The sequence below is a fragment of the Gekko japonicus genome, unplaced genomic scaffold (assembly GCF_001447785.1).
Source record: "Gekko japonicus isolate JY-2015 unplaced genomic scaffold, Gekko_japonicus_V1.1 scaffold2871, whole genome shotgun sequence".
Lineage (NCBI taxonomy): Eukaryota > Metazoa > Chordata > Lepidosauria > Squamata > Gekkonidae > Gekko > Gekko japonicus.
Window position 1 is genome coordinate 93,371 of NW_015162039.1, and position 18,064 is coordinate 111,434.

Sequence of the window (18,064 nt, forward strand, 5' to 3'; positions counted from 1 at the left end):
GCCATCAGGAGGTCCAGCAGTGGGGCCTGGACACTAGAAGCCCTCCAACTGTTGCCCCCCCCCAAGCACCAAGAATACAGAGCATCACTTGCCCCATACATACGAACATAAGAGAAGCCAATATTGGATCAGGCCAATGGCCCATCTAGTCCAACACTGTCACAAAGGGGCCAAAAATACCAGGTGCCATCAGGAGGTCCAGCAGTGGGGCCAGGGGACACTAGGAGCCCTCCCACTGTTGCCCCCCCCCCAAGCACCAAGAATACAGAGCATCATTTGCCCTAAAGTCCCTATCTATACCTTGTGGCCAGTGTTCCCTCTAAGCTGAGTTAGTGTGAGCTAGCTCACAGTTTTTCAGCTTCCGGCTCACCCATTTTTGTCTTAGCTCAGGAAGAATTACTCCAGAGCAAACTAATTTATGCAGTAGTCAAATTGCTCACTCACAACTTTAATGCCAGTAGCTTACAAAGCAGAATTTTTGCTCACAAGGCTTCGAGGGAACATTGCTTGTGGCTAATAGCCACTGATGGACCTCTGCTCCATATGCTTATCCAATTCCTTCTTGAAGCCGTCCATGCTTGTAGCTGCCACCACCTCCTTTGGCTGTGAATTCCATGTGTTAATTGCTCTTTGGGTGAAGAAGGACTTCCTTTTATCTGTTCACTTCTAACCCGACTGCTCAGCAATTTCATTGAGTGTCCTCGAGTTCTTGTATTGTAAGGGAGAAAAGTTCTTCTTTCTCTATCTGCTCTGTCCCATGCATAATCTTGAAAATTTCTATCATCCTTTTATTTACAGATATGTCCCAAAACAAGTACAATGACAGTCACGAGTAAGATGCTAAAAACGTAACCATTAACATTCAGTATAGTTTTAAAAAACAAACCCAAACCCCAATTAACTCCTTGGAGCGTGACCTCTGATGGCATTTTATAAGTGTTCTCCATTTATTCAAATTCAAATCCCAGTTAGCATTGGCTCAATGCACATTTTACTTTTCTTTCTTTTTTAGTATTTCTGTGTTTGGAAAGAAGCAATAGTCCCCAGAAACATATTAAAGTGTAAGTAAGTGAAATTAAAGATGATGTTGGAAACCATTTCCCAGTTTATAACTGGGCCTCCGTCTGCAGAATGCTTGAGAGGTCTGCTATGCTCTTAAGCGTGTTATATTGTAAATGTCAACTGAACTCATAAATAGAATTTTACGGTGGCTTCCTGTGCTAAAATTGACAAGGACTTCAACGTCTGGAAACTGAACCACTGGATGTATGAGACAGTATACTGAAACTTCTTCAGTATCCTACAGTGATCACATGAAGGGATGGCATTTTAGAACTGGGCACCTGAACAAGAACTATACAATATTTAATTAAGGCAGGTTCTTCTATGGTCTCTTATGGGGAGATTGGAAAAACATACAGAGCAGAGGTCCATCAGTGGCTATTAGACACAAGGCACAGAAGGAGCTGCGGTGGCTCAAGTGGTTAAGATGCTGAACTACAGGCTGTGGAAGGTCAGTAGTTCAGCAGTTCAAGACCCGGGTTGCCGCATGATGGAGTGAGCTCCCATCTCTAGTTCCAGCTCCTGCCAACCTAGCCGTTCGAAAGCAAGAAATTGCAAGTAGATAAATAGGTACCACTTCGGTGGGAAGGGAACAGCGTTCCGTGCGCCTTGGTGTTTAGTCATGCCGGCCACGTGACCACGGAAACGTCTTCGGACAGCGCTGGCTCTTCGGCTTGGAAACTGAGATGAGCACCGCAACCCTAGAGTCGGACTCGACTGGCTTTCGAGCAAGGGAACCTTTACCTTTACCGGTGGAATACTCTGTCTGGGGCAGTGACGCTCTTGTATTTTTGGTGCTTTGGGGGCAAAAGTGGGAGGGCTTCTGGCCCTGCTGGTGGACCTCCTGTTAGCACCTGGGTTTTAGCCACTGTGTGACACAGAGTGTTGGACTGGATGGGCTTCTGGCCCTGCTGGTGGACCTCCTGTTAGCACCTGGGTTTTAGCCACTGTGTGACACAGAGTGTTGGACTGGATGGGCCATTGGCCTGATCCAACATTGGCTTCTCTTATGCCCTGGGCAGTGATGCTTGTATTCTTGGTGCTTGGTGGGGGGCAACAGTGGGATGGCTTCTGGCCCCACTGGTGGACCTCCTGTTGGGACCAGTGTTCCCTCTAAGCTGAGTTTGTGTGAGCTAGCTCACAGTTCATTAGCCTCCGGCTCACACATTATTGTCTTAGCTCCAGAAGGATGGCTTCAGAGCAAACTAATTTATGCAGCAGCCCAATCGCTTGCTCACAACTTAAATGCCAGTGGCTCACAAAGTAGAATTTTTGCTCACGAGACTCCACAGCTTAGAGGGAACATTGGATGGGACCTGGGTTTTGACCACCGTATGAGTCTCTCAAGACCTATGTTCCCTCTAAGCTGTGGAGTCTTGTGAGCAAAAATTCCACTTTGTGAGCTACTGGCATTAAAGTTGTAAGCAGCTGAGAGTGGAGGAGTGGGGAATCAAACCCGGTTCTCCCAGATTAGAGTCCGCGCACTTAACCACTACAGGGTAGGCCAGGGTTTCTGAAGAAGAAGAGTTTGGATTTATACCCGCCCTTCACTCAGACTCTCAGAGCGGCTTACAAACTTCCATCTTTAAAAAGGGTTCCAGAGGAGATCCGGGAAATTACAGGCCAGTCAGTCTGACGTCGATACCGGGTAAATTGGTTGAAACCATTATTAAGGAAAGAATTAGTAGGCACATAGATGAACAAAACCTATTGAGGCACACTCAGCATGGGTTCTGTAAGGGAAGATCTTGTCTCACTAACCTGTTAGTGTTCTTTGAGGGGGTGAACAAACATGTGGACAAGGGGGATCCAATAGATATTATTTACCTTGACTTCCAGAAAGCTTTTGATAAAGTTCCTCATCAAAGGCTCCTAAGTAAGCTCAAAAATCATGGGATAGAAGGACAAGTCCTTTTATGGATCAAAAACTGGCTAATTAATAGAAAACAGAGAGTGAGTATAAATGGGCAATTTTCTCAGTGGAGGGTGGTAAGCAGTGGGGTACCGCAGGGATCAGTACTTGGTCCACTGCTTTTTAACTTGTTCATTAATGATTTGGAGATGGGAGTAAGCAGTGAAGTGGCTAAATTTGCAGATGATACGAAGTTGTTCAGGGTGGTGAAAACCAGTGAGGATTGTGAGGCACTCCAAAGGGATCTGTCAAGGATGGGCAAGTGGGCGTCAACATGGCAAATGGGGTTCAATGTGGCCAAGTGCAAGGTGATGCACATTGGAGCCAAAAATCCTAAATATAAATACACATTGATGGGGTCTGAACTGGCAGAGACTGAGCAAGAGAGAGATCTTGGAGTTGTAGTGGATAACTCACTGAAAATGTCGAGACAGTGTGTGACTGCAATAAAGAAGGCCAATGCTATGCTGGGGATTATTAGGAAGGGTATTGAAAACAGATCAGCCAATATAATAATGCCCCTATATAAATCAATGGTGAGACCTCATTTGGAATACTGTGTGCAGTTCTGGGCACCACACCTTAAAAAGGATATTATAGCTTTGGAAAAAGTGCAGAAAAGGGCAACTCGAATGATAAAAGGGTTGGAACACTTTCCCTATGAGGAAAGGTTAAAGCGCTTAGGGCTCTTTAGCTTGGAGAAAAGACGACTGAGGGGTGACATGATCGAGGTTTATAAGATTATGCATGGGAAAGAGCAGGTAAAGAAAGAGGTACTTTTCTCCCTTTCTCACAATACAAGAACTCGTGGGCACTCCATGAAACTGCAGAGCGGTCGGGTTAGAACGGATAAAAGGAAGTACTTCTTCACCCAAAGAGTGATTAACACATGGAATTCACTGCCACAGGAAGTGGTGGGTGCTACAAGCATGGACGGCTTCAAAAGGGAATTAGATAAGCATATGGAGCAGAGGTCCATCAGTGGCTATTAGCCACAAGGTATAGCTAGGGGCTCTGGGGCAAGTGATGCTCTGTCTTCTTGGTGCTTGGGGGGGGGGTCAACAGTGGGAGGGCTTCTAATGTCCTGGCCCCACTGCTGGACCTCCTGATGGCACTGGTATTTCTGGCCACTGTGTGACACAGAGTGTTGGACTGGATGGGCCTTTGGCCTGATCCAACATTGGCATCTCTTATGTTTTTATTTATTTATTTATTTATTTAGGGATTTATATCCCGCCCTACCCAAGCGGCCCAGGGCGGCAAACAAGCGGCAGTGCTGGAAATAAAACATACATTACATTAAAACATCAATAAATACAGGCTAAAATGAACTGCCAATACTTCCTTTCCAGTTTGGTGCATTGGTTAAGAGTGCGGACTTCCCCACTCCTCACATGCACCTGCTGGTGTGACCTTGGGTCAGTCACAAGTTCTCTCAGAGCAGATCCCTCACGAGCAGTCCTCGAAAGAGCTCTCTCAGCCCCACCTACATCACAGGGTGTTTGTTGTGGGGAGGGGAAGGAAAAGGGATTGTAAGCCACTTGGAGATTCCTTCGGGTAGTGAAGGGCAGAGTATAAATCCAATCTCCCCCCCTCCTCTCCTTCTTTTCTCTTGTGGTCTATTTCTGTATGTTGCCATCTCTAAAAGCATCCCCGTTTTCTTCTTCTCTATCTAGATGCATTTCTTGTGATTCAACAAATGAAAACTTGCTAGAAGTGATGTAAAACAAAATCCAGGCGGTTCATCTTCAATATGCAGTTTGGGTACTGTATATATATATCCTATACATTTAACACACAAAGTAAGGGACATTTTCACTTCTAGGTCCTTCAAAGAGGTTAGAAGTTAACTTTTGAACAGACCGGGCAAAATTTTAATGGGTCAGAGGAGAACGTAATCTTGAATAATTCTTCTCATAGGGGCAGGAGGCAGAAACGAAGCATAGAATCATAAGGTTGGAAGCGACCTCCAGGGTCATCTAGTCCAACCCCCTGCACAATGCAGGAAATTCACAAATACCTGCCCCCCACACGCCCACAGTGGCTGCTGTTACATGCCCAGAAGATGACAAAAAGCCTCCAGGATCTCCAGCTAAAGTGGCCTGGAGAAAAATTGCTTCCTGACCCCAAAGTGGCGATCAGTATTTCCCCGGGCGTGTAAGAAAGGGCCACAAGAACTAAGCACTGAGGCAACACTTCCTGCCCTCCCTCTCATGATCTGCCCAAGTCCACAGAATCCACATTGCTGTCTGATGGCCGTCTAGCCTCTGTCTGAAAACCTTCAAAAAAGGAGAGCCCGCCACCTCCCGAGGAAGTCTGTTCCACTGAGGAACCACTCTGATTGTGAGGAAGTTCTTCCTAATGTTTAGCTGAAGACTCTTCTGATTTAATTTCAACCTGTTGGTTCTGGTCTGACTTTTCCCATCACCACTGGTGGAAGAAAACTCCTCCTTCCATAGTTTTAGTTCTGCCTTGGTAAGGAGTCTTAAAGGCGGCTTTTAATGAATATCAGCATTCTGCTAAAACATGACATTTCAGTATAGGGCTATCTTTATGGCTGTGATATATTAACTCTGACTTTGATCCAATGGCTGTGAACATAAATCCCTTTGAGAGGGAATTAGATAGATGCACAGAGGTAAGGAGCTGCGGTGGCTCAAGTGGTTAAGACGCTGAACTGCAGGCTGTGGAAGGTCAGTAGTCCAGCAGTTCAAGACTTGGGTGCCGCATGACGGAGTGAGCTCCCATCTCTAGTTCCAGCTCCTGCCAACCTAGCAGTTCGAAAGCAAGAAATTGCAAGTAGATAAATAGGTACCACTTTGGTGGGAAGGTAACAGCTTTCTGTGCGCCTTGGTGGTTAGTCATGCCGGCCACATGGTCATGGAAACGTCTTCGGACAGCGCTGGCTCTTCGGCTTTGAAACGGAGATGAGCACCGCAACCCTAGAGTCGGACTCGACTGGCTTTCGAGCAAGGGAACCTTTACCTTTTACAGAGGTAAGGCCCTTCACTGGCTACTAGCCATGGTGAGTAAAGGAAACCTCCATATCCAAAGGGAGCAAACCTCTGAATACCAATGCTAGGAGGCAGCACTGGGGGAAGGCTTTGGCCTCTGTACCATTTGTTGGTCCTCCAGGGCTCTGACTGTGATATGAAACAGGATGGCGGATTAGATGGGCCACTGGTTTGATTCAGAAGAGCTTTTCTTACACTCTTAGTAACTTCTTAACGCAGGAGAATAATAAATAGGAAAGGTTCTTTCCACTTCTTTTTACGATCCAGTCTCACTTATTCTATAAACCTCTCTTCCATCACTTTGTTAGATTTGGGCAGACTCAACGGCACATTAAAAATTAAAGGGACCAAAGCATTTCCCCTGCATAAATCCATCAAGGGATAACTGGCCACATTTGAGACGAGATAACCTCGATATGCTTGTAAAATTTACCCTTAAGGACGTATTGTGCAATGGCGATGCACGAGCCAGGAGGCAATTTCCCCCAAACATTTTTTTGTGAAATACAGAGTAATGTCCAAGGAAAATATTCTAAGAATAAATGATGAGTTTCCAAGCGAATAAAAGAGTACGGCTTCTCTGTGCTACCGGTGTTCTTTCCTTGTTCCGAACAGTTCTTCCCCTAGCGACCTTTGGAAAAGTCTCCTCTCTCGTGCCAGGAAAAAACCAACAACAGTCTTTTTAGCTGTCCCACCTCAGCGATATTATTATATTTCGTTCATTTTTTTAAAAAACAACCTTAAATCAGACACTCAATGCCAAAAGAACAACTCTTGTCACAATGACAAGAGTTTATCAGCAGTGTCAAAATTACCATCATGGTCTAAACACAAGGGTTGCTTCACTGAACCCATAAAGTTTGTCAGTTAACCATCCAAGTCATAAGAACAAAAAGTACGTAAGAGAAGCCAATGTTGGATCAGGCCAATGGCCCATCTAGTCCAACACTCTGTCACACAGTGGCCAAAAATACCAGGAGCCATCAGGAGGTCCACCAGTGGGGCCAGGGGACGCTAGGAGCCCTCCCACTGTTGCCCCCACCCCCCAAGCACCAAGAAGACAGAGCATCCCTTGCCCCAGACTGAGAGTTCCTATCTATACCTCGTGGCTAATAGCCACTGATGGACCTCTGCTCCATATGCTTATCTAATTCCTTCTTGAAGCTGTCCATGCTTGTAGCCGCCGCCACCTCCTGTGGCAGTGAATTCGAGCAGTCCAAGATGGCAACCGACAGACTATGTGGTTGTACGGTGATGAGGAAGACTTGCAGATAAGTCTACAAAGGTAATGTTTTGCTGCCAGTCCCGCATCATGCTAATTTAAGTCATTTGTGGGCACACCAACAGCTTGTAAATACATAAATGGACAAGAGCCTTGAGAAGAGTTTTGCTAGTGGAACAGTTCCCCACCACCACCACCAACTTCTCTATTTTCTCCTTCACCCTACCCCTCTCCTGAAAGTTGGAGGCTATAAGCTCCAGTGGGATGGGACAGAAAATGTGGATTCACTAATGCCTTCTACTCACATGGGGGGGGGGGGGTCAATTTAAAAAGAGAGATCAAGATGGGTATCTGTGTTAGTCGGTAGTAGTAGAAAACAGGAAGAGATCTGAAGAAGTGAGCCGTGGCTCATGAAAGCTCCTCCCCTGCCACAAATTTTGTTAGTCTTTAAGGTGCTACTGGACTCTTATTCTTTTCTACTAAAGAGAGAGAGAGAGACATTAAAGAATAAACTGTTCAGTTTTAAAAAGAACTATGCTTGGCTGAAGGTGATATTCCCCCCCACCCCCAATAGAAGCTTCCGGGAAAGAGACATTTACCGATTTCACATAAGAGCTGCCCGCGGTCGTGCCTCCCTTTGCCCCGCTTCTATTGATCAATTTCCCACTCGAAGCCGCACGGCCGCATTTTGACCCACGGCTTCGCCCAATTTTCCCCGCGGTTTCGTGAAATTGACCAAGAGAAGCGGGGCAAAGGGAGGCGCGACCGTGGCCCAGCTCTTGTGTGGAATCGGTCACTGAGAGTGGTTTGCCATTGCCTGCCACTACATAATTACAAAAGAGATCCCATAATTAGAAGATACCTTTACACATTTATCCCCTATTTTGACATATTTATTACTTTGCTGTCCTTCCCCCCCCTTAATTAAATAAAAACAAGTGTTGACCTTATAACCTTAGCTTGTTATTTCATTTTGTCTTTGCATATCTTAAAACATCTTCATCATGTTACATGTTAATTTGCTTTCCAGCCTCTGTCTATAAGTTTGAACTCTACCTTCTATTCCATTGTATTTGAAAAAAGTGTGCAAAAGTGTGAATAAACCTCTGTTGGTCTTAAAGGTGCCGCTGGACTCTAAATTTGCTCTACTGCCACTACATAGCAACTCTAGACCTCCTTAGTGGTCTCCCACCAGGACTAATACTGCTTAGTTCCCGAGAACCGACAAGATCAGGCTATCTAGCATGAGCTAAATGTGCATCTAAAGAACGTGGTGCGTCTACAGTCTTGGTGGCTCAGAGGTTAAGACGCTGAGCTGCAGACTGCAAGGTCTGTAGTTCGGCAGTTCGAGACCCGAGTGCTGCGTGACGGACTAACCTCCCGTCTTTGGCCGCAGCTCGAAAGCAAGAAATTGCACGTAGATAAATAGGTACCACTTTGGTGGGAAGGTGACAGCGCTCTGTGTGCCTCGGCGTTTAGCCGTGCTGGCCACATGACCATGGATAAGTCTTTGGACAGGACAGCGCTGGCTCTTCGGCTTGGAAATGGAGATGAGTCGGATTCGACTGGCTTTCGAGCAAGAGAAACCTTTACCCTTACCTAAAGTACCATCAAGTTGCAGCTGACCTATGCCTCGGCGTTTAGCCATGCTGGCTATGTGACCATGGAAAAGTCTTCGGACAGCGCTGGCTCTGCGGCTTGGAAATGGAGATAAGTCGGATTCGACTGGCTTTCGAGCAAGGGAAACCTTTACCCTTACCTAAAGTGCCATCACGTTGCAGCTGACCTATGGCAGTGGCGTTTTTAAGGCAAGAGATGAACAGAGGTGGTTTGCCATTGGTATCCTTCTGCATAGAGACCTGGGCCTTCCTCAGCGGTCTCCCATCCAAATACTAACCGGGGCCGACCCTGCTGAGCTTCTGAGACCTGACAAGATCGGGCTAGCCTGGGCCGTCCAGGGCAACACAATTCTTATTAACCACAGGCTATGTTCAAGTCCGAGGTAAGAGCACTTGCGGCTTGCTGAGAGATATCCTTTCCTAGATAACACAAAAACGGGTATCAGCTTATTCAGTATTCGGGGAATTCTGATTTCAGCGCCTTATCGTCTGAAATTAAGCCCCCCAAAGCCATTCAGTTTCTCTTTGACTGACCCTCCCATGTGTGTATTCGCTAAATGTAATGAAGAGCATATGGTGTGGTTTTATATTTTGCAGATTTTTTTAAAAAAAGTACTAAATGTCACAATTTGCATACTTTTAAAATTACTTTGCTGTTTTAATTGTTTTTCCAGTTAATTTATCTGATCAAACGTGGTACAAAGTAATACATCTCAGTGTGGAACGAAGATGGAACATAAATTGCATTTTTTCTCCCTCCCAGGGGATTAATCCTGAAATCCAAAATACATCCCAGAGCTCAGTTCAATAAAGCCCTTAAGCAGTCCGGGATCGTACATCACAACCGGAATAGTGGGATGAAGGTCAAGGAAATCTAAAAATACTTGGAAGCTGAGCAGAACTGACCCTGGCAGGTACTTGGAAGGGCGGCCTCCAAGGAGTACCAGGGCCGAGACGCAGAGGCAGGCTATCGAGCCACCTCTCTGAAATGCCCTAGCCCCACTAGGGGTCACCAGAAGTTGCCATGACATCCAGGCTTGCGAGCACGCGTGCACACATGCGCGCGTGCGCACACACACAATACTAAAAAAAAATAGTAAAAAAGAAAAGAAAGAAAATCGAAAAGTTAAGGAAAGCAATTTTGTACCTCACAAAACATAGCATTTTTCGCAGCAATATTCCATTTCGTTGGTATGCATTACAGAGCATGAGGATGCTCATCAACTGAATTTTAAATCAGCCTGTGGTAGATGGTTGTGGGTTTGTACATGTCTAAGAAAACAATCACTTCTCGCTGGAGGGAATATAACTGATACTCGTCCAAGGTCGTCTTGGGGGCGGGGGGGCGTATCTTCTAAGATTTCCAATATGTTACGCTGGATCTGTCATCACTGTGCACATGGGAGCACGATGAAGCTATAACATTTCTAATAACTCACAGCGAAGATTTGCTCGGACCTAGTCAATCACCCATCGAGGCATTATATTCCACCAGAAGCGAACTTCCTTCAGCGCTCTGCCAAAGCCTAGAAATCAACCTCTCTCCAATGCTATTGTGGATATCAAACCAAGATTATTCATCTGTGGCGTGGGTAGCAGAGGTTTTTTTAACATGGCTGGAGCAGAGTTGGATAGCTCAACATTCCAGAAATGCCCAAAAGCTCGATAAGGTTGGGGGACCCCAGTGCCAAAGTGTCGTGATCACATCCTGGGATTTAACTTGTAACAAAACATATTTGCCATAAAGGTTAGCCAGCAACGATGGAAGAAGAGGAGGAGGAGGAGATTGGATTTATACCCCGCCCTTCACTACCTGAAGGAGTCTCAGAGCGAATTACAATCTCCTTTCCCTTCCCCACAACAGACACCCTGTGAGGAAGGTGGGGCTGAGAGAGCTCTTTCGAGAACTGCTCATGATAGATCAGCTCTGAAAGAACTTGTAACTGACCCAAGATCACACCAGCAGCTGCATGTGGAGGAGTGGGGATCAAACCCGGTTCTCCCAGATTAGAGTCTGCGCTCCTCACCACTACACCAAACTGGCCACAGAGTTCTATCGGTCCTTATAACTAAATGAGGGTAAACTAAAATGGCAGAAGAACAAGGTTTGAGTCTAGTGGCACCTTTAAGACCAACAAAGTTTAATTCTGGGCATAAGCTTTTGTGTGCAGGCACATGAAATCTTATGCCCAGAATCAAACTTTGTTGGTCTTAAAGGTGCCTCTGGACTCAAACTTTGGTCTGTCGCTTCCGACCAACATGGCTACCCACCAGAATCTAAAATGGCGGAAAGTCAAGTCGCTGTTTTCATTTCTCACTTCGGCAGGGCTATTTTGGGGCAGGAACGCACAGGAACGGAGTTCCGGCTGGCTCCCGAGTTGACCACGCCCAGCAGGAACTCATTAGCATAATAGGCCACACCCAATAGCAGAAACTCATTAGTATTGGCTACATTAGGGGTGTGTGGCCTAACATGCAAAGGAGTTCCTGCTACAAAAAAAGCCCTAGGTTTTGACAACAAACAAGGTAAACAGAATAAGAAGCAAAAGGTGGGTGTGGCTGGATGACTATACTTCTGGTAACATGGGGGTGCAGCCTAATATGCTAATGAGCTATGCTCTCGTGGGTGTGGCTGGATATGCTAATGAGTTTCTGTTGTTGGGTGTGGCCTATCATGCTAATGAGAAACTTGACGTTAAAATATCTTCAATAATTAGGCAAATGGACTCCTGAAAAGAAAAGTCAGAAGCAGTATGATGAAGAGCTAGCGTGTCATTAAGTCAACTCAGATGCCCAGGAAACAGAGCAGATTCTGCTACCTTTAAAAACTTAGCCACAAAAAAGCGACAGCAGACAGGAAATGTTATTTTTTAAAACCAGTAACTCATTATGGTAATATTTACTCCTGTGTGTGTGTGTGTGTGATGGGCTGTCAAGTCATTTATGACTTATGGTGACCAGGGGTCATTTCGTAGAAAAAGAGGTGCAGAGCTCATTAGCATAGCTCATTAGCATAACTTATTTTCATATGCCACACCCCCTGACGTCACCGGAAGTGTGTCAGAAGGTAACATCCGCCGCTCAGGCTCCACTGGACTCCCAAGTTGACCACGCCCAGCAGGAACTCATTAGCATGATAGGCCACACCCAACAGCAGAAACTCATTAGGACTGGCTACATTAAGGGTGTGGCCTAACATGCAAAGGAGTTCCTGCTACAAAAAAAGCTCTAGGTTTTGACAACAAACAAGGTAAACAGAATAAGAAGCAAAAGATGGGTGTGGCTGAATGACTATACTTCTGGTAACATGGGGGTGCAGCCTAATATGCTAATGAGCTATGCTCTCGTGGGTGTGGCTGGATATGCTAATGAGTTTCTGTTGTTGGGTGTGGCCTATCATGCTAATGAGTTCCTGCTGGGCTTTTTCTGCAAAAAAAGCCCTGCACTTCGGCATGGTGAGATGGCCAAGCACCAGTAAAATCTACTGGTACGAATCCAAGTACCTGCAGACTTCATGGAGCAGGACTTTTCTCTTCCACAACGAATAGAAATCACCTCCAGCTTTCGCAAGTGGAAATGCAGTCCCGTCAGTATTAGATACAGGCCCAGTTTTCGCCCAGTTCAGCCTTCCCTCTTCTGCCTCATCTCATTTGACCATTTGTCTTTTACATGAAGACAAGTTTATGTAGACTAAAAGGACCAAAGTCATGCAAAGCATAATTTCAATATATTCTGCATTTTAGGGTTAATAACTCAAGCTGCCGCGGATAAACTGTGCAATCCTAAACATCAGAGAGCCATCGTGGTGTAGTGGTTAAGAGTATCGAACTAGGATTCTGGGAGATCCAAGTTCGAATACCCACTCGTGCCACGGAAGCTCGCTGGGTGACCTTGGGCCAGTCACTCTCTCATCCTAACCTGCCTCACAGGGCTGTTGTGAAGACAAAATGGCGAGGAGAAAAAAATGACGTAAGCTGCCCTGTGTCTCTGGGAGAACGGCGGGGTATAAATCAATTAAATCAAATCAATAAAATACAGTTTTATTAAATTAATACAATACAGTTACACCCTTCAAGTGAAGTCAACGCGCTTAGGAGGGTAGAACTCAGTAGAACTTTTCTTTTGACATATTTTCATTCTGTTCTTCTGTCAAAGTAAGGTATTTTGTATACCGTGTTTAATAATAAAGGGGGAGAGAGATCTGGATTTCATGCAAACTCGCATGTTAAAAAGAAACTTGACTTGGTCAAGTAAACACGACCATAAGCAAGTTCAAATGTGTACAGTGAAAAGGGGCGCTTCTGTTCCCGTAGAGGAAACTAACCACACGCTGCACACACAGGGCGGGGCGTTACTTCTTAGAGGCGAGCGATATATGTCAACACATCTGTACCTCTGGGGATGTAATCTTAGACTCTCCGAAACATCTAAATGAGTGCATGAATGACATGCCGAGCCAGGGTGTGCCGCATGTACGATGCAGGTTGCATTCAATCCCCACCCCAGACCCCAATTCTCTAATCCTAATAGCTGCAGATATTAAAAAAACAAAACAAAACAGGATAGTAAAACATCCTGAAGTCTAAAAAATAAGAAAGAACCCCAACTGTAATATTTCAAATATAAAGAGGAAAGCACCTAACAATTTTGAGCAAATAAAAGCTGAGCCATATTTTTAAAAAAATCCTTGGTCATTTAAGAGACCACTGGTGTATTAAAAACAACAACACAGTTTCTGTAAAGAACAGGTTTGGCACTGGACAGACTTAGCCGCTCCTCTAGCGATGATGTGTGCAGGTCTCAAATCAAAAGTGGAGTAATTCAACCAAAAATTGAAGTCCCACCAATTTCAAGGGGAGAATCAAGCAAATGCTTAAATCGTCTCCTATTGGAATCAGGGGAATCTAAAGCTGCCGCAGGGCCTGTAAGACGGAGCTCTTCCACCAGGCTTTCGATTAGGAGCCGCCTTAAATACCGATTAGTGTCCCTGGGCCCTGGGCTTTACCACCTTCAGCCTGTCTCGCCACGTAATCTAGTTGCTCAATCTGAGCCGTTATGAGAACACCAATCAGGATTAGCACCTAAACAGCGGTATAGTTTAACCTAGGATATTTGCTCTTGCACTTTACTTGAATACTGCTCTAGCACTTTATGAAAATGGATGCTGACTATTTGTTGGATCCCCAAGCATCGAGAATAAATCCACGTTTTCAAGAAAAGCAAAATTTATTTCAAAGCGTTGAAGACATACTCAAACACGTTCTTTGTTAGAACTGGGGATACACAGTTAGGTCAAGCATAATAAAGGAAATTCAAACAGATACAGATCCAATGAATAGCATTCCCGCTGGCGGGCTAATAAAACGGTTGTGCGCTCAGTCCATGGGAACCAGGCAGAACATCAGACAAAACACAGGTGCAGTACTCATGAGAAAAGCAATAGGCAAGCATTACAGCATCTTCTCCCCCACACAACCTCCAGCAGTTATCTTGTGCATTCCAACGCAGGAGCAGGATGATAGAAAACAAGCCGGGTGCAACAGGGAAAGGATATGTACACAGAGGTCACAGAAAACAGAATGGCAGCTTGCTGACATACTGCCCCCCTTAAAATACACTTACAACACACCTCCCGGGTCGGGCGGGAGATCTCCCGGGCTGGGCGGGAGACCTCCCGGTTTGTCCGGGAACCTCTTGTGGAAACTACGGATCAGGTAAGGGGCCCGAATATCCCCTTCTTCCACCCATTCACGGTGCTGGGGACCGAAATCAACCCATTCGATAAGGTACCAGAGTTTACCACGTTTCAATTTACAATCAAGGATATCAGCGATCTCAAAATGTTCATCCCCTTCCAAAATGACAGGTGGAGGAGGAGTAACTGCTGGTCTCCAGGGAGACGGGCCAGGATCCTTCTTCAACAGGCTCATGTGAAAAACAGAATGCAGAGCACGTAAATTCTTAGGCAAAACAACATCAACCGCCACATCATTTATGACTTTACGCACTTTGAATGGACCTATGAACTTCCACCCCAATTTCCTGCTAGGCCGCAGCATCTTAATGTTCTTGGTCGAGACATACACAAGATCCCCAGGTTTCAGATCAAACCCCACCACCCTACCCTTGTCTGCCTGGGTCTTGTAAGCAGCCTTGGCTGCGTCAAGCGTTTGGCATAGCAGAGGCCATGCATTTTGCAAGGACATACACCATGTATCAGCATCCCCCACAGGACGTTGGCCCATCCCCTCCAGGAAAGGGAGGGGGGGCTGTCGTAACCAGAGACAGCTTTATAAGGAGACATGCCCGTGGAGCTATGGACAGTATTGTTATAACAATATTCAGCAAGAGGCAACAATTCACACCAATCATTCTGTTGATAATTAGTAAAACAACGAAGATATTGCTCCAGGGTCTGATTAACTCGTTCTGTTTGTCCGTCAGTCTCAGGATGATACGCGCTGCTGAGCCCTTGTTCCACCCCTAAAATGGAAAGAAGTTCCCTCCAAAACTTAGAAACAAATTGGGTCCCCCTGTCAGAAATTAATTTAGCAGGTAATTGATGAATTTTCACCACGTGAGACATAAACGATTTCGCCAACCTCTGAGCTGTAGGCAAGGAAGGAAAAGGCACAAAATGAGCTTGCTTAGAAAATAAATCAACAACCACCCAAATAACAGTGTTCCCTTTGCTCGCAGGGAGGTCAGTAATAAAGTCCATGGACACCACTTCCCACGGTCTCGATGGGGTAGGGAGTGGCTGCAGAAGACCAGGAGGCTTGCCCACTCTGGGTTTAGTCAAGGCACAGGTTTGGCAGGACCGAACAAAAGTCAAGAGGTCTTTGCGCATCTGTGGCCACCAGAACTGTCTGCGGATGAGTTGCAGAGATTTAACAAAACTCCAATGCCCTGCCAGTTTCGAACCGTGAGCAGACTCCATCACCTCCCTCCTCATTGAAATAGGCACATACAGTTTGTCTCCAGAATAAATCAGACCTTCAGGGCTACGGACACAATCTGGCAACGCTTTCAGGGAGGCATCATCATCAGCAGTAAAAGCAGACATATATTTCTGGACCCAGCCCCCCCCCCCCCAGGGAAAAGGGAAGGCGAAGTTTCATCAGAGCGCGGAATCGAGCGCGCTTGCGCACGGGTGACCACAGCCCCCCCCAGGTGGGAGGGGGAAAAAACAGAGTCCATGATGATTTCACGCTGACTGTCATGTTGTGGGAGGCGTGAGAGCGCGTCAGCCAGGGAATTAGCCGTCCCAGGGAAATGACGAAGAGTGAATCGAAACTTAGCAAAGAAGTCCGCCCAACGAAGTTGTTTAGCGTTGAGAGAACGGGGGGATTTCAGCATTTCCAGATTTTTATGGTCAGTCCAGACTTCAAATGGCAGTTGCGCCCCCTCCAACCACTGCCTCCAAGTGGAGAGAGCCAGCCGGATCGCTGATGCCTCCTTCTCCCAAATCCCCCAGTTTCGTTCAGCGTCAGAAAACTTTTTAGACACAAATGCGAGGGGGTGTAAACGACCATCTTCCCCTTCTTGCAAAATAGCGGCCCCCATTGCCACATCCGAGGCATCAGTTTGGACAATGAATTTTTTAGTTTCATCAGGGCGCGCCAGCACTGGCTCAGAGGTGAACATCAGTTTAAGTTTCTCAAAAGCCTCTGCGCAAGCAGGGGACCATTTAAGCGGGGCGCCTGGTTTCGTAGCATCAAACCCCTTCCCCTTGGTCTTTAGCAAATCAGTCAGAGGAAGGGCAATTTGAGCGAAATTCTGGATGAAATTTCTATAAAAATTGGCGAATCCGAGGAACATTTGCAATTGTTTGCGGGTCCTGGGGGGTTCCCAGTCAAGTACAGCCTGTATTTTAGCAGGGTCCATTTCCACCTTCCCCCCAGAGATGCGATAACCCAAAAAGTCAATGCATGTCTTGTGGAATTCACATTTTGACAGCTTTGCAAACAGGTGGTGTTCATAAAGTCGCTTAAGGACCTGGCGCACCAATTTAATATGCGACGGGAGGTCCTGAGAGTACAGCAACACGTCATCAAGGTAAAGGACCACTCCTTTGAACAAGAACTCATGTAGGACCTCATTGATTAGGTTCATGAAGACCCCCGGAGCCCCTTGAAGCCCGAAGGGCATAACGAGGTACTCAAACTGCCCCAAAGGGGTATTAAATGCAGTCTTACTTTCATCCCCCTCCCGAATGCGCACACGGAAATATGCATCTCGGAGGTCAAGTTTCGAGAAGATTTTGCCCTTGGTGGCCTCAGCTACCAAGTCCTTGATTAGCGGGAGGGGGTAGGCATTGGACAAAGAAACAGCGTTCAGACCCCTATAATCAGTGCACAATCTAAGCCCCCCGTCTTTCTTCTTTCGGAAAAGTACAGGCGCGGCGAAAGGGGAGGAAGCCGGGCGAATGAAACCTCGGGCTAAGTTTTTATCAATAAAGTTCCGCAGTTCAACTTTCTCAGCCGGCCCCATCGCATAGATTTTACCTTTAGGTAATTTACAGTCAGGCAAAAGTTCAATAGCACAGTCAGTAGAGCGATGGGGGGGCAATTCGTTAGCTTCATCTTCGCCAAACACTTTCGCCAAGTCTCTATACTCTCGAGGCAAAGAAGCTAACTCTTCCGGCTGCAAAGCGCCGCAGGGGAACTGTGCGGTCGGCTGGTCCCCCCACGAGTCCAACCAGCAGTGATCTACACATTTAGCCGACACAAATTTGACAACCCCTTCTTCCCACAAGATGTAAGGGTCATGGGTAAACAACCAGGGACTCCCCAGTACTAAGTCAAACTGCGATTTAGGGGTAACAATGAAGGATCTGGATTCCCAATGATCGCCAGCCCCCAACCGCAAAGCCATAGTCTCGTGTGTACAAGGTTCCATGGGTGCCCCATCCATTTGGGTAAAAATGATGGGAGACTTCAAGGGGACTATCCCCGCTTCCAGTGCCAATAACACTCTAGGGCTGATGAGATCCCTCCCACACCCAGAATCAATCAACGCTCTCACCCTAACGTGGGTCCCCAGGAGCGGATTCATTAACGAGACAGTCACGAAAAACAGGGAAGGGGTTTCTCTCACCACCTTGGGCGCAGAGCTAGAATGGCCGTGTCGTTTTGCGCCTCTCACAACAGGCCGTTGTCGTTTTCCGCCGTTTCAGCCACCACCTCCTCTTCTGACTCGGCAGCAGACGGTTCGATTCCCTCCAGGCCTTGGG

General features: G+C 46.4%; 1 protein-coding gene across 1 annotated transcript in view; it reads right to left on the minus strand.

Annotated features, from left to right (window-relative positions):
* The window catches only part of PMS1 (PMS1 homolog 1, mismatch repair system component), a 77,008-nt gene that overhangs the window by 2,766 nt on the left and 56,178 nt on the right, over positions 1-18,064 (minus strand). The window lies entirely within an intron of this gene.